Consider the following 16,571-nt stretch of genomic DNA (forward strand, 5'->3'; position numbering starts at 1 on the left):
GAATATATATCCCACGGGGGTAAAATTGAAAAAAGTTGAAAAAATTTTTTTTTTGGACTTAGACATTTTTCTGGCGTTTATCAGACTTTCAGATAGGGCATTTGTCAGTGAGCGTTCCGATTTCAGTTCCAGAGCGATTCGCCCAATGAGTCCTTGATATTTATTCATTTTCAGCCAATTTTCTGGATTTTTGAAAATTTCACTTTTTTGTGAAAATATCCACTAAATGAGGGAATAATATGTGTGAGGGTATGCCAGGAGAGTTCCAAATGTGTGTGGGTAGAATATATATCCCACGGGGGTAAAATTGAAAAAAGTTGAAAAATTATTTTTTTTGGACTTAGCCATTTTTCCGGCGTTTATCAGACTTTCAGATAGGGCAAATGTCAGTGAGCGTTCCGATTTCAGTTCCAGAGCGATTCGCCCAATGAGACCTTTATATGTAGTCGTTTTCAGCCAATATTTTGGATTTTTGAAAATTTCACTTTTTTGTGAAAATATCCACTAAATGAGGGAATAATATGTGTGAGGGTACCCCAGGAGAGTTCCAAATGTGTGTGGGTAGAATATATATCCCACGGGGGTAAAATTTAAAAAAGTTGAAAACATTTTTTTTTTTGGACTTAGACATTTTTCCGGCGTTTATCAGACTTTCAGATAGGGAAATGCCAGTGAGAGTTCCGATTTCAGTTCCAGAGCGATTCGCCCAATGAGTCCTTGATATTTATTCGTTTTCAGCCAATTTTCTGGATTTTTGAAAAATTCACTTTTTTGTGAAAATATCCACTAAATGAGGGAATAATATGTGTGAGGGTACCCCAGGAGAGTTCCAAATGTGTGTGGGTAGAATATATATCCCACGGGGGTAAAATTTAAAAAAGTTGAAAAAATATTTTTTTTGTACTTAGTCGTTTTTCCGGCGTTTATCAGACTTTCAGATAGGGCAAATGTCAGTGAGCGTTCCGATTTCAGTTCCAGAGCGATTCGCCCAATGAGACCTTTATATGTAGTCGTTTTCAGCCAATATTTTGGATTTTTGAAAATTTCACTTTTTTGTGAAAATATCCACTAAATGAGGGAATAATATGTGTGAGGGTACCCCAGGAGAGTTCCAAATGTGTGTGGGTAGAATATATATCCCACGGGGGTAAAATTTAAAAAAGTTGAAAAAAATTTATTTTTTGGACTTAGACATTTTTCCGGCGTTTATCAGACTTTCAGATAGGGAAATGTCAGTGAGCGTTCCGATTTCAGTTCCAGAGTGATTCGCCCAATGAGTCCTTGATATTTATTCGTTTTCAGCCAATTTTCTGGATTTTTGAAAATTTCACTTTTTTGTGAAAATATCCACTAAATGAGGGAATAATATGTGTGAGGGTACCCCAGGAGAGTTCCAAATGTGTGTGGGTAGAATATATATCCCACGGGGGTAAAATTTAAAAAAGTTGAAAAAAAATTATTTTTTGGACTTAGACATTTTTCCGGCGTTTATCAGACTTTCAGATAGGGAAATGTCAGTGAGCGTTCCGATTTCAGTTCCAGAGCGATTCGCCCAATGAGTCCTTGATATTTATTCGTTTTCAGCCAATTTTCTGGATTTTTGAAAATTTCACTTTTTTGTGAAAATATCCTCTAAATGAGGGAATAATATGTGTGAGGGTAACCCAGGAGAGTTCCAAATGTGTGTGGGTAGAATATATATCCCACGGGGGTAAAATTGAAAAAAGTTGAAAAATTTATTTTTTTGGACTTAGCCATTTTTCCGGCGTTTATCAGACTTTCAGATAGGGAAATGTCAGTGAGCGTTCCGATTTCAGTTCCAGAGCGATTCGCCCAATGAGTCCTTGATATTTATTCGTTTTCAGCCAATTTTCTGGATTTTTGAAAAATTCACTTTTTTGTGAAAATATCCACTAAATGAGGGAATAATATGTGTGAGGGTACCCCAGGAGAGTTCCAAATGTGTGTGGGTAGAATATATATCCCACGGGGGTAAAATTTAAAAAAGTTTAAAAAAATTTTTTTTGGACTTAGTCATTTTTCCGGCGTTTATCAGACTTTCAGATAGGGCAAATGTCAGTGAGCGTTCCGATTTCAGTTCCAGAGCGATTCGCCCAATGAGTCCTTGATATTTAGTCGTTTTCAGCCAATTTTCTGGATTTTTGAAAATTTCACTTTTTTGTGAAAATATCCACTAAATGAGGGAATAATATGTGTGAGGGTACCCCAGGAGAGTTCCAAATGTGTGTGGGTAGAATATATATCCCACGGGGGTAAAATTTAAAAAAGTTGAAAAAAATTTATTTTTTGGACTTAGACATTTTTCCGGCGTTTATCAGACTTTCAGATAGGGAAATGTCAGTGAGCGTTCCGATTTCAGTTCCAGAGTGATTCGCCCAATGAGTCCTTGATATTTATTCGTTTTCAGCCAATTTTCTGGATTTTTGAAAATTTCACTTTTTTGTGAAAATATCCACTAAATGAGGGAATAATATGTGTGAGGGTACCCCAGGAGAGTTCCAAATGTGTGTGGGTAGAATATATATCCCACGGGGGTAAAATTTAAAAAAGTTGAAAAAAATTTATTTTTTGGACTTAGACATTTTTCCGGCGTTTATCAGACTTTCAGATAGGGAAATGTCAGTGAGCGTTCCGATTTCAGTTCCAGAGCGATTCGCCCAATGAGTCCTTGATATTTATTCGTTTTCAGCCAATTTTCTGGATTTTTGAAAATTTCACTTTTTTGTGAAAATATCCTCTAAATGAGGGAATAATATGTGTGAGGGTAACCCAGGAGAGTTCCAAATGTGTGTGGGTAGAATATATATCCCACGGGGGTAAAATTGAAAAAAGTTGAAAAATTTATTTTTTTGGACTTAGCCATTTTTCCGGCGTTTATCAGACTTTCAGATAGGGAAATGTCAGTGAGCGTTCCGATTTCAGTTCCAGAGCGATTCGCCCAATGAGTCCTTGATATTTATTCGTTTTCAGCCAATTTTCTGGATTTTTGAAAAATTCACTTTTTTGTGAAAATATCCACTAAATGAGGGAATAATATGTGTGAGGGTACCCCAGGAGAGTTCCAAATGTGTGTGGGTAGAATATATATCCCACGGGGGTAAAATTTAAAAAAGTTTAAAAAAATTTTTTTTGGACTTAGTCATTTTTCCGGCGTTTATCAGACTTTCAGATAGGGCAAATGTCAGTGAGCGTTCCGATTTCAGTTCCAGAGCGATTCGCCCAATGAGTCCTTGATATTTAGTCGTTTTCAGCCAATTTTCTGGATTTTTGAAAATTTCACTTTTTTGTGAAAATATCCACTAAATGAGGGAATAATATGTGTGAGGGTACCCCAGGAGAGTTCCAAATGTGTGTGGGTAGAATATATATCCCACGGGGGTAAAATTGAAAAAAGTTTTAAAAATTTGTTTTTTGGACTTAGACATTTTTCCGGCGTTTATCAGACTTTCAGATAGGGCAATTGTCAGTGAGCGTTCCTATTTCAGTTCCAGAGCGATTCGCCCAATCAGTCCTTGATATTTAGTCGTTTTCAGCCAATTTTCAGGATTTTTGAAAAATTCACTTTTTTGTGAAAATATCCACTAAATGAGGGAATAATATGTGTGAGGGTACCCCAGGAGAGTTCCAAATGTGTGTGGGTAAAATATATATCCCACGGGGGTAAAATTTAAAAAAGTTGAAAAATTTTTTTTTTTGGACTTAGCCATTTTTCAGGCGTTTATCAGACTTTCAGATAGGGCAAATGTCAGTGAATGTTCCGATTTCAGTTCCAGAGCGATTCGCCCAATGAGTCCTTGATATTTATTCGTTTTCAGACAATTTTCAGGATTTTTGAAAATTTCACTTTTTTGTGAAAATATCCACTAAATGAGGGAATAATATGTGTGAGGGTACCCCAGGAGAGTTCCAAATGTGTGTGGGTAGAATATATATCCCACGGGGGTAAAATTGAAAAAAGTTGAAAACATTTTTTTTTTTGGACTTAGACATTTTTCCGGCGTTTATCAGACTTTCAGATAGGGAAATGTCAGTGAGCGTTCCGATTTCAGTTCCAGAGCGATTCGCCCAATGAGTCCTTGATATTTATTCGTTTTCATCCAATTTTCTGGATTTTTGAAAAATTCACTTTTTTGTGAAAATATCCACTAAATGAGGGAATAATATGTGTGAGGGTACCCCAGGAGAGTTCCAAATGTGTGTGGGTAGAATATATATCCCACGGGGGTAAAATTTTAAAAAGTTGAAAAAATTTTTTTTTTGGACTTAGTCATTTTTCCGGTGTTTATCAGACTTTCAGATAGGGCAATTGCCAGTGAGCGTTCCGATTTCAGTTCCAGAGCGATTCGCCCAATGAGTCCTTGATATTTAGTCGTTTTCAGCCAATTTTCAGGATTTTTGAAAAATTCACTTTTTTGTGAAAATATCCACTAAATGAGGGAATAATATGTGTGAGGGTACCCCAGGAGAGTTCCAAATGTGTGTGGGTAGAATATATATCCCACGGGCGTAAAATTGAAAAAAGTTGAAAAAAATTTTTTTTTTGGACTTAGACATTTTTCTGGCGTTTATCAGACTTTCAGATAGGGCAAATGTCAGTGAGTGCTCCGATTTCAGTTCCAGAGCGATTCGCCCAATGAGACCTTTATATGTAGTCGTTTTCAGCCAATATTTTGGATTTTTGAAAATTTCACTTTTTTGTGAAAATATCCACTAAATGAGGGAATAATATGTGTGAGGGTACCCCAGGAGAGTTCCAAATGTGTGTGGGTAGAATATATATCCCACGGGGGTAAAATTGAAAAAAGTTGAAAAAATTTTTTTTTTGGACTTAGACATTTTTCTGGCGTTTATCAGACTTTCAGATAGGGCATTTGTCAGTGAGCGTTCCGATTTCAGTTCCAGAGCGATTCGCCCAATGAGTCCTTGATATTTATTCATTTTCAGCCAATTTTCTGGATTTTTGAAAATTTCACTTTTTTGTGAAAATATCCACTAAATGAGGGAATAATATGTGTGAGGGTACGCCAGGAGAGTTCCAAATGTGTGTGGGTAGAATATATATCCCACGGGGGTAAAATTGAAAAAAGTTGAAAAATTATTTTTTTTGGACTTAGCCATTTTTCCGGCGTTTATCAGACTTTCAGATAGGGCAAATGTCAGTGAGCGTTCCGATTTCAGTTCCAGAGCGATTCGCCCAATGAGACCTTTATATGTAGTCGTTTTCAGCCAATATTTTGGATTTTTGAAAATTTCACTTTTTTGTGAAAATATCCACTAAATGAGGGAATAATATGTGTGAGGGTACCCCAGGAGAGTTCCAAATGTGTGTGGGTAGAATATATATCCCACGGGGGTAAAATTTAAAAAAGTTGAAAACATTTTTTTTTTTGGACTTAGACATTTTTCCGGCGTTTATCAGACTTTCAGATAGGGAAATGCCAGTGAGAGTTCCGATTTCAGTTCCAGAGCGATTCGCCCAATGAGTCCTTGATATTTATTCGTTTTCAGCCAATTTTCTGGATTTTTGAAAAATTCACTTTTTTGTGAAAATATCCACTAAATGAGGGAATAATATGTGTGAGGGTACCCCAGGAGAGTTCCAAATGTGTGTGGGTAGAATATATATCCCACGGGGGTAAAATTTTAAAAAGTTGAAAAAATATTTTTTTTGTACTTAGTCGTTTTTCCGGCGTTTATCAGACTTTCAGATAGGGCAAATGTCAGTGAGCGTTCCGATTTCAGTTCCAGAGCGATTCGCCCAATGAGACCTTTATATGTAGTCGTTTTCAGCCAATATTTTGGATTTTTGAAAATTTCACTTTTTTGTGAAAATATCCACTAAATGAGGGAATAATATGTGTGAGGGTACCCCAGGAGAGTTCCAAATGTGTGTGGGTAGAATATATATCCCACGGGGGTAAAATTTAAAAAAGTTGAAAAAAATTTATTATTTGGACTTAGACATTTTTCCGGCGTTTATCAGACTTTCAGATAGGGAAATGTCAGTGAGCGTTCCGATTTCAGTTCCAGAGCGATTCGCCCAATGAGTCCTTGATATTTATTCGTTTTCAGCCAATTTTCTGGATTTTTGAAAATTTCACTTTTTTGTGAAAATATCCACTAAATGAGGGAATAATATGTGTGAGGGTACCCCAGGAGAGTTCCAAATGTGTGTGGGTAGAATATATATCCCACGGGGGTAAAATTTAAAAAAGTTGAAAAAAATTTATTTTTTGGACTTAGACATTTTTCCGGCGTTTATCAGACTTTCAGATAGGGAAATGTCAGTGAGCGTTCCGATTTCAGTTCCAGAGCGATTCGCCCAATGAGTCCTTGATATTTATTCGTTTTCAGCCAATTTTCTGGATTTTTGAAAATTTCACTTTTTTGTGAAAATATCCTCTAAATGAGGGAATAATATGTGTGAGGGTAACCCAGGAGAGTTCCAAATGTGTGTGGGTAGAATATATATCCCACGGGGGTAAAATTGAAAAAAGTTGAAAAATTTATTTTTTTGGACTTAGCCATTTTTCCGGCGTTTATCAGACTTTCAGATAGGGAAATGTCAGTGAGCGTTCCGATTTCAGTTCCAGAGCGATTCGCCCAATGAGTCCTTGATATTTATTCGTTTTCAGCCAATTTTCTGGATTTTTGAAAAATTCACTTTTTTGTGAAAATATCCACTAAATGAGGGAATAATATGTGTGAGGGTACCCCAGGAGAGTTCCAAATGTGTGTGGGTAGAATATATATCCCACGGGGGTAAAATTTAAAAAAGTTTAAAAAAATTTTTTTTGGACTTAGTCATTTTTCCGGCGTTTATCAGACTTTCAGATAGGGCAAATGTCAGTGAGCGTTCCGATTTCAGTTCCAGAGCGATTCGCCCAATGAGTCCTTGATATTTAGTCGTTTTCAGCCAATTTTCTGGATTTTTGAAAATTTCACTTTTTTGTGAAAATATCCACTAAATGAGGGAATAATATGTGTGAGGGTACCCCAGGAGAGTTCCAAATGTGTGTGGGTAGAATATATATCCCACGGGGGTAAAATTGAAAAAAGTTTTAAAAATTTGTTTTTTGGACTTAGACATTTTTCCGGCGTTTATCAGACTTTCAGATAGGGCAATTGTCAGTGAGCGTTCCGATTTCAGTTCCAGAGCGATTCGCCCAATCAGTCCTTGATATTTAGTCGTTTTCAGCCAATTTTCAGGATTTTTGAAAAATTCACTTTTTTGTGAAAATATCCACTAAATGAGGGAATAATATGTGTGAGGGTACCCCAGGAGAGTTCCAAATGTGTGTGGGTAAAATATATATCCCACGGGGGTAAAATTTAAAAAAGTTGAAAAATTTTTTTTTTTGGACTTAGCCATTTTTCAGGCGTTTATCAGACTTTCAGATAGGGCAAATGTCAGTGAATGTTCCGATTTCAGTTCCAGAGCGATTCGCCCAATGAGTCCTTGATATTTATTCGTTTTCAGACAATTTTCAGGATTTTTGAAAATTTCACTTTTTTGTGAAAATATCCACTAAATGAGGGAATAATATGTGTGAGGGTACCCCAGGAGAGTTCCAAATGTGTGTGGGTAGAATATATATCCCACGGGGGTAAAATTGAAAAAAGTTGAAAACATTTTTTTTTTTGGACTTAGACATTTTTCCGGCGTTTATCAGACTTTCAGATAGGGAAATGTCAGTGAGCGTTCCGATTTCAGTTCCAGAGCGATTCGCCCAATGAGTCCTTGATATTTATTCGTTTTCAGCCAATTTTCTGGATTTTTGAAAAATTCACTTTTTTGTGAAAATATCCACTAAATGAGGGAATAATATGTGTGAGGGTACCCCAGGAGAGTTCCAAATGTGTGTGGGTAGAATATATATCCCACGGGGGTAAAATTTAAAAAAGTTTAAAAAAATTTTTTTTGGACTTAGTCATTTTTCCGGCGTTTATCAGACTTTCAGATAGGGCAAATGTCAGTGAGCGTTCCGATTTCAGTTCCAGAGCGATTCGCCCAATGAGTCCTTGATATTTAGTCGTTTTCAGCCAATTTTCTGGATTTTTGAAAATTTCACTTTTTTGTGAAAATATCCACTAAATGAGGGAATAATATGTGTGAGGGTACCCCAGGAGAGTTCCAAATGTGTGTGGGTAGAATATATATCCCACGGGGGTAAAATTGAAAAAAGTTTTAAAAATTTGTTTTTTGGACTTAGACATTTTTCCGGCGTTTATCAGACTTTCAGATAGGGCAATTGTCAGTGAGCGTTCCGATTTCAGTTCCAGAGCGATTCGCCCAATCAGTCCTTGATATTTAGTCGTTTTCAGCCAATTTTCAGGATTTTTGAAAAATTCACTTTTTTGTGAAAATATCCACTAAATGAGGGAATAATATGTGTGAGGGTACCCCAGGAGAGTTCCAAATGTGTGTGGGTAAAATATATATCCCACGGGGGTAAAATTTAAAAAAGTTGAAAAATTTTTTTTTTTGGACTTAGCCATTTTTCAGGCGTTTATCAGACTTTCAGATAGGGCAAATGTCAGTGAATGTTCCGATTTCAGTTCCAGAGCGATTCGCCCAATGAGTCCTTGATATTTATTCGTTTTCAGACAATTTTCAGGATTTTTGAAAATTTCACTTTTTTGTGAAAATATCCACTAAATGAGGGAATAATATGTGTGAGGGTACCCCAGGAGAGTTCCAAATGTGTGTGGGTAGAATATATATCCCACGGGGGTAAAATTGAAAAAAGTTGAAAACATTTTTTTTTTTGGACTTAGACATTTTTCCGGCGTTTATCAGACTTTCAGATAGGGCAAATGTCAGTGAGCGTTCAGATTTCAGTTCCAGAGCGATTCGCCCAATGAGTCCTTGATATTTAGTCGTTTTCAGCCAATTTTCTGGATTTTTGAAAATTTCACTTTTTTGTGAAAATATCCACTAAATGAGGGAATAATATGTGTGAGGGTACCCCAGGAGAGTTCCAAATGTGTGTGGGTAGAATATATATCCCACGGGGGTAAAATTGAAAAAAGTTTAAAACATTTTTTTTTGGGACTTAGCCATTTTTCCGGCGTTTATCAGACTTTCAGATAGGGCAATTGTCAGTGAGCGTTCCGATTTCAGTTCCAGAGCGATTCGCCCAATCAGTCCTTGATATTTAGTCGTTTTCAGCCAATTTTCAGGATTTTTGAAAAATTCACTTTTTTGTGAAAATATCCACTAAATGAGGGAATAATATGTGTGAGGGTACCCCAGGAGAGTTCCAAATGTGTGTGGGTAGAATATATATCCCACGGGGGTAAAATTGAAAAAAGTTGAAAACATTTTTTTTTGGGACTTAGACATTTTTCCGGCGTTTATCAGACTTTCAGATAGGGAAATGTCAGTGAGCGTTCCGATTTCAGTTCCAGAGCGATTCGCTCAATGAGTCCTTGATATTTATTTGTTTTCAGCCAATTTTCTGGATTTTTGAATATTTCACTTTTTTGTGAAAATATCCTCTAAATGAGGGAATAATATGTGTGAGGGTAACCCAGGAGAGTTCCAAATGTGTGTGGGTAGAATATATATCCCACGGGGGTAAAATTGAAAAAAGTTGAAAAATTTTTTTTTTTGGACTTAGCCATTTTTCCGGCGTTTATCAGACTTTCAGATAGGGAAATGTCAGTGAGCGTTCCGATTTCAGTTCCAGAGCGATTCGCCCAATGAGTCCTTGATATTTATTCGTTTTCAGCCAATTTTCTGGATTTTTGAAAAATTCACTTTTTTGTGAAAATATCCACTAAATGAGGGAATAATATGTGTGAGGGTACCCCAGGAGAGTTCCAAATGTGTGTGGGTAGAATATATATCCCACGGGGGTAAAATTTAAAAAAGTTGAAAAAAATTTTTTTTGGACTTAGTCATTTTTCCGGCGTTTATCAGACTTTCAGATAGGGCAAATGTCAGTGAGCGTTCCGATTTCAGTTCCAGAGCGATTCGCCCAATCAGTCCTTGATATTTAGTCGTTTTCAGCCAATTTTCTGGATTTTTGAAAATTTCACTTTTTTGTGAAAATATCCACTAAATGAGGGAATAATATGTGTGAGGGTACCCCAGGAGACTTCCAAATGTGTGTGGGTAGAATATATATCCCACGGGGGTAAAATTGAAAAAAGTTTAAAAAATTTTTTTTTTGGACTTAGACATTTTTCCGGCGTTTATCAGACTTTCAGATAGGGCAATTGTCAGTGAGCGTTCCTATTTCAGTTCCAGAGCGATTCGCCCAATCAGTCCTTGATATTTAGTCGTTTTCAGCCAATTTTCAGGATTTTTGAAAAATTCACTTTTTTGTGAAAATATCCACTAAATGAGGGAATAATATGTGTGAGGGTACCCCAGGAGAGTTCCAAATGTGTGTGGGTAGAATATATATCCCACGGGGGTAAAATTGAAAAAAGTTTAAAACATTTTTTTTTGGGACTTAGCCATTTTTCCGGCGTTTATCAGACTTTCAGATAGGGCAATTGTCAGTGAGTGTTCCGATTTCAGTTCCAGAGCGATTCGCCCAATCAGTCCTTGATATTTAGTCGTTTTCAGCCAATTTTCAGGATTTTTGAAAATTTCACTTTTTTGTGAAAATATCCACTAAATGAGGGAATAATATGTGAGAGGGTACCCCAGGAGAGTTCCAAATGTGTGTGGGTAGAATATATATCCCACGGGGGTAAAATTTAAAAAAGTTGAAAAAAATTTATTTTTTGGACTTAGACATTTTTCCGGCGTTTATCAGACTTTCAGATAGGGAAATGTCAGTGAGCGTTCCGATTTCAGTTCCAGAGCGATTCGCCCAATGAGTCCTTGATATTTAGTCGTTTTCAGCCAATTTTCTGGATTTTTGAAAATTTCACTTTTTTGTGAAAATATCCACTAAATGAGGGAATAATATGTGTGAGGGTACCCCAGGAGAGTTCCAAATGTGTGTGGGTAGAATATATATCCCACGGGGGTAAAATTGAAAAAAGTTTTAAAAATTTTTTTTTTGGACTTAGACATTTTTCCGGCGTTTATCAGACTTTCAGATAGGGCAATTGTCAGTGAGCGTTCCGATTTCAGTTCCAGAGTGATTCGCCCAATGAGTCCTTGATATTTAGTCGTTTTCAGCCAATTTTCAGGATTTTTGAAAAATTAACTTTTTTGTGAAAATATCCACTAAATGAGGGAATAATATGTGTGAGGGTACCCCAGGAGACTTCCAAATGTGTGTGGGTAGAATATATATCCCACGGGGGTAAAATTGAAAAAAGTTAAAAAAATTTTTTTTTTGGACTTTGACATTTTTCCGGCGTTTATCAGACTTTCAGATAGGGCAATTGTCAGTGAGCGTTCCTATTTCAGTTCCAGAGCGATTCTCCCAATGAGTCCTTGATATTTATTCGTTTTCAGCCAATTTTCTGGATTTTTGAAAAATTCACTTTTTTGTGAAAATATCCACTAAATGAGGGAATAATATGTGTGAGGGTACCCCAGGAGATTTCCAATTGTGTGTGGGTAGAATATATATCCCACGGGGGTAAAATTTAAAAAAGTTGAAAAAATATTTTTTTTGGACTTAGTCGTTTTTCCGGCGTTTATCAGACTTTCAGATAGGGCAAATGTCAGTGAGCGTTCCGATTTCAGTTCCAGAGCGATTCGCCCAATGAGTCCTTGATATGTAGTCGTTTTCAGCCAATTTTCTGGATTTTTGAAAATTTCACTTTTTTGTGAAAATATCCACTAAATGAGGGAATAATATGTGTGAGGGTACCCCAGGAGAGTTCCAAATGTGTGTGGGTAGAATATATATCCCACGGGGGTAAAATTGAAAAAAGTTTAAAACATTTTTTTTTGGGACTTAGCCATTTTTCCGGCGTTTATCAGACTTTCAGATAGGGCAATTGTCAGTGAGCGTTCCGATTTCAGTTCCAGAGCGATTCGCCCAATCAGTCCTTGATATTTAGTCGTTTTCAGCCAATTTTCAGGATTTTTGAAAAATTCACTTTTTTGTGAAAATATCCACTAAATGAGGGAATAATATGTGTGAGGGTACCCCAGGAGAGTTCCAAATGTGTGTGGGTAAAATATATATCCCACGGGGGTAAAATTTAAAAAAGTTGAAAAATTTTTTTTTTTGGACTTAGCCATTTTTCAGGCGTTTATCAGACTTTCAGATAGGGCAAATGTCAGTGAATGTTCCGATTTCAGTTCCAGAGCAATTCGCCCAATGAGTCCTTGATATCTATTCGTTTTCAGACAATTTTCAGGATTTTTGAAAATTTCACTTTTTTGTGAAAATATCCACTAAATGAGGGAATAATATGTGTGAGGGTACCCCAGGAGAGTTCCAAATGTGTGTGGGTAGAATATATATCCCACGGGGTAAAATTGAAAAAAGTTGAAAACATTTTTTTTTGGGACTTAGACATTTTTCCGGCGTTTATCAGACTTTCAGATAGGGAAATGTCAGTGAGCGTTCCGATTTCAGTTCCAGAGCGATTCGCCCAATGAGTCCTTGATATTTATTCGTTTTCAGCCAATTTTCTGGATTTTTGAAAATTTCACTTTTTTGTGAAAATATCCTCTAAATGAGGGAATAATATGTGTGAGGGTAACCCAGGAGAGTTCCAAATGTGTGTGGGTAGAATATATATCCCACGGGGGTAAAATTGAAAAAAGTTGAAAAATTTTTTTTTTTGGACTTAGCCATTTTTCCGGCGTTTATCAGACTTTCAGATAGGGAAATGTCAGTGAGCGTTCCGATTTCAGTTCCAGAGCGATTCGCCCAATGAGTCCTTGATATTTATTCGTTTTCAGCCAATTTTCTGGATTTTTGAAAAATTCACTTTTTTGTGAAAATATCCACTAAATGAGGGAATAATATGTGTGAGGGTACCCCAGGAGAGTTCCAAATGTGTGTGGGTAGAATATATATCCCACGGGGGTAAAATTTAAAAAAGTTGAAAAAAATTTTTTTTGGACTTAGTCATTTTTCCGGCGTTTATCAGACTTTCAGATAGGGCAAATGTCAGTGAGCGTTCCGATTTCAGTTCCAGAGCGATTCGCCCAATGAGTCCTTGATATTTAGTCGTTTTCAGCCAATTTTCTGGATTTTTGAAAATTTCACTTTTTTGTGAAAATATCCACTAAATGAGGGAATAATATGTGTGAGGGTACCCCAGGAGACTTCCAAATGTGTGTGGGTAGAATATATATCCCACGGGGGTAAAATTGAAAAAAGTTAAAAAAAATTTTTTTTTGGACTTAGACATTTTTCCGGCGTTTATCATACTTTCAGATAGGGCAATTGTCAGTGAGCGTTGCTATTTCAGTTCCAGAGCGATTCGCCCAATCAGTCCTTGATATTTAGTCGTTTTCAGCCAATTTTCAGGATTTTTGAAAAATTCACTTTTTTGTGAAAATATCCACTAAATGAGGGAATAATATGTGTGAGGGTACCCCAGGAGATTTCCAATTGTGTGTGGGTAGAATATATATCCCACGGGGGTAAAATTTAAAAAAGTTGAAAAAATATTTTTTTTGGACTTAGTCGTTTTTCCGGCGTTTATCAGACTTTCAGATAGGGCAAATGTCAGTGAGCGTTCCGATTTCAGTTCCAGAGCGATTCGCCCAATGAGTCCTTGATATGTAGTCGTTTTCAGCCAATTTTCTGGATTTTTGAAAATTTCACTTTTTTGTGAAAATATCCACTAAATGAGGGAATAATATGTGTGAGGGTACCCCAGGAGAGTTCCAAATGTGTGTGGGTAGAATATATATCCCACGGGGGTAAAATTGAAAAAAGTTTAAAACATTTTTTTTTGGGACTTAGCCATTTTTCAGGCGTTTATCAGACTTTCAGATAGGGCAAATGTCAGTGAATGTTCCGATTTCAGTTCCAGAGCAATTCGCCCAATGAGTCCTTGATATTTATTCGTTTTCAGACAATTTTCAGGATTTTTGAAAATTTCACTTTTTTGTGAAAATATCCACTAAATGAGGGAATAATATGTGTGAGGGTACCCCAGGAGAGTTCCAAATGTGTGTGGGTAGAATATATATCCCACGGGGGTAAAATTGAAAAAAGTTGAAAACATTTTTTTTTGGGACTTAGCCAATTTTCCGGCGTTTATCAGACTTTCAGATAGGGCAAATGTCAGTGAGCGTTCAGATTTCAGTTCCAGAGCGATTCGCCCAATGAGTCCTTGATATTTAGTCGTTTTCAGCCAATTTTCTGGATTTTTGAGAATTTCACTTTTTTGTGAAAATATCCACTAAATGAGGGAATAATATGTGTGAGGGTACCCCCAGGAGAGTTCCAAATGTGTGTGGGTAGAATATATATCCCACGGGGGTAAAATTGAAAAAATGTGAAAAAAATTTTTTTGGGGACTTAGCCATTTTTCCGGCGTTTATCAGACTTTCAGATAGGGCAAATGTCAGTGAGCGTTCCGATTTCAGTTCCAGAGCGATTTTCAGTTCCAGAGCGATTCGCCCAATGAGTCCTTGATATTTAGTCGTTTTCAGCCAATTTTCTGGATTTTTGAAAAATTCACTTTTTTGTGAAAATATCCACTAAATGAGGGAATAATATGTGTGAGGGTACCCCAGGAGACTTCCAAATGTGTGTGGGTAGAATATATATCCCACGGGGGTAAAATTGAAAAAAGTTTAAAAAATTTTTTTTTTGGACTTAGACATTTTTCCGGCGTTTATCAGACTTTCAGATAGGGCAATTGTCAGTGAGCGTTCCTATTTCAGTTCCAGAGCGATTCGCCCAATGAGTCCTTGATATTTATTCGTTTTCAGCCAATTTTCTGGATTTTTGAAAAATTCACTTTTTTGTGAAAATATCCACTAAATGAGGGAATAATATGTGTGAGGGTACCCCAGGAGATTTCCAATTGTGTGTGGGTAGAATATATATCCCACGGGGGTAAAATTTAAAAAAGTTGAAAAAATATTTTTTTTGGACTTAGTCGTTTTTCCGGCGTTTATCAGACTTTCAGATAGGGCAAATGTCAGTGAGCGTTCCGATTTCAGTTCCAGAGCGATTCGCCCAATGAGTCCTTGATATGTAGTCGTTTTCAGCCAATTTTCTAGATTTTTGAAAATTTCACTTTTTTGTGAAAATATCCACTAAATGAGGGAATAATATGTGTGAGGGTACCCCAGGAGAGTTCCAAATGTGTGTGGGTAGAATATAGATCCCACGGGGGTAAAATTGAAAAAAGTTTAAAACATTTTTTTTTGGGACTTAGCCATTTTTCCGGCGTTTATCAGACTTTCAGATAGGGCAAATGTCAGTGAGCGTTCAGATTTCAGTTCCAGAGCGATTTACCCAATGAGTCCTTGATATTTAGTCGTTTTCAGCCAATTTTCTGGATTTTTGAGAATTTCACTTTTTTGTGAAAATATCCACTAAATGAGGGAATAATATGTGTGAGGGTACCCCAGGAGACTTCCAAATGTGTGTGGGTAGAATATATATCCCACGGGGGTAAAATTGAAAAAATGTGAAAAAATTTTTTTTCGGGACTTAGCCATTTTTCCGGCGTTTATCAGACTTTCAGATAGGGCAAATGTCAGTGAGCGTTCCGATTTCAGTTCCAGAGCGATTCGCCCAATGAGTCCTTGATATTTAGTCGTTTTCAGCCAATTTTCAGGATTTTTGAAAAATTCACTTTTTTGTGAAAATAACCACTAAATGAGGGAATAATGTGTGTGAGGGTACCCCAGGAGAGTTCCAAATGTGTGTGGGTAGAATATATATCCCACGGGGGTAAAATTGAAAAAAGTTGAAAACATTTTTTTTTGGGACTTAGCCATTTTTCCGGTGTTTATCAGACTTTCAGATAGGGCAAATGTCAGTGAGCGTTCAGATTTCAGTTCCAGAGCTATTCGCCCAATGAGTCCTTGATATTTAGTCGTTTTCAGCCAATTTTCTGGATTTTTGAGAATTTCACTTTTTTTGTGAAAATATCCACTTAATGAGGGAATAATATGTGTGAGGGTACCCCAGGAGAGTTCCAAATGTGTGTGGGTAGAATATATATCCCACGGGGGTAAAATTGAAAAAAGTTGAAAAATTTTTTTTTTTGGACTTAGTCATTTTTCCTGCGTTTATCAGACTTTCAGATAGGGCAATTGTCAGTGAGCATTCCGATTTCAGTTCCAGAGAGATTCGCCCAATGAGTCCTTGATATGTAGTCGTTTTCAGCCAATATTTGGATTTTTGAAAATTTCACTTTTTTGTGAAAATATCCACTAAATGAGGGAATAATATGTGTGAGTGTACCCCAGGAGACTTCCAAATGTGTGTGGGTAGAATATATATCCCACGGGGGTAAAATTGAAAAAATGTGAAAAATTTTTTTTTGGGGACTTAGCCATTTTTCCGGCGTTTATCAGACTTTCAGATAGGGCAAATGTCAGTGAGCGTTCCGATTTCAGTTCCAGAGCGATTCGCCCAATGAGTCCTTGATATTTAGTCGTTTTCAGCCAATTTTCAGGATTTTTGAAAAATTCACTTTTT

This window comes from Phyllobates terribilis, unplaced genomic scaffold (genome assembly GCF_046119375.1).
Source record: "Phyllobates terribilis strain yellow unplaced genomic scaffold, ASM4611937v1 Scaffold_72__1_contigs__length_7157903, whole genome shotgun sequence".
NCBI classification, from domain to species: domain Eukaryota; kingdom Metazoa; phylum Chordata; class Amphibia; order Anura; family Dendrobatidae; genus Phyllobates; species Phyllobates terribilis.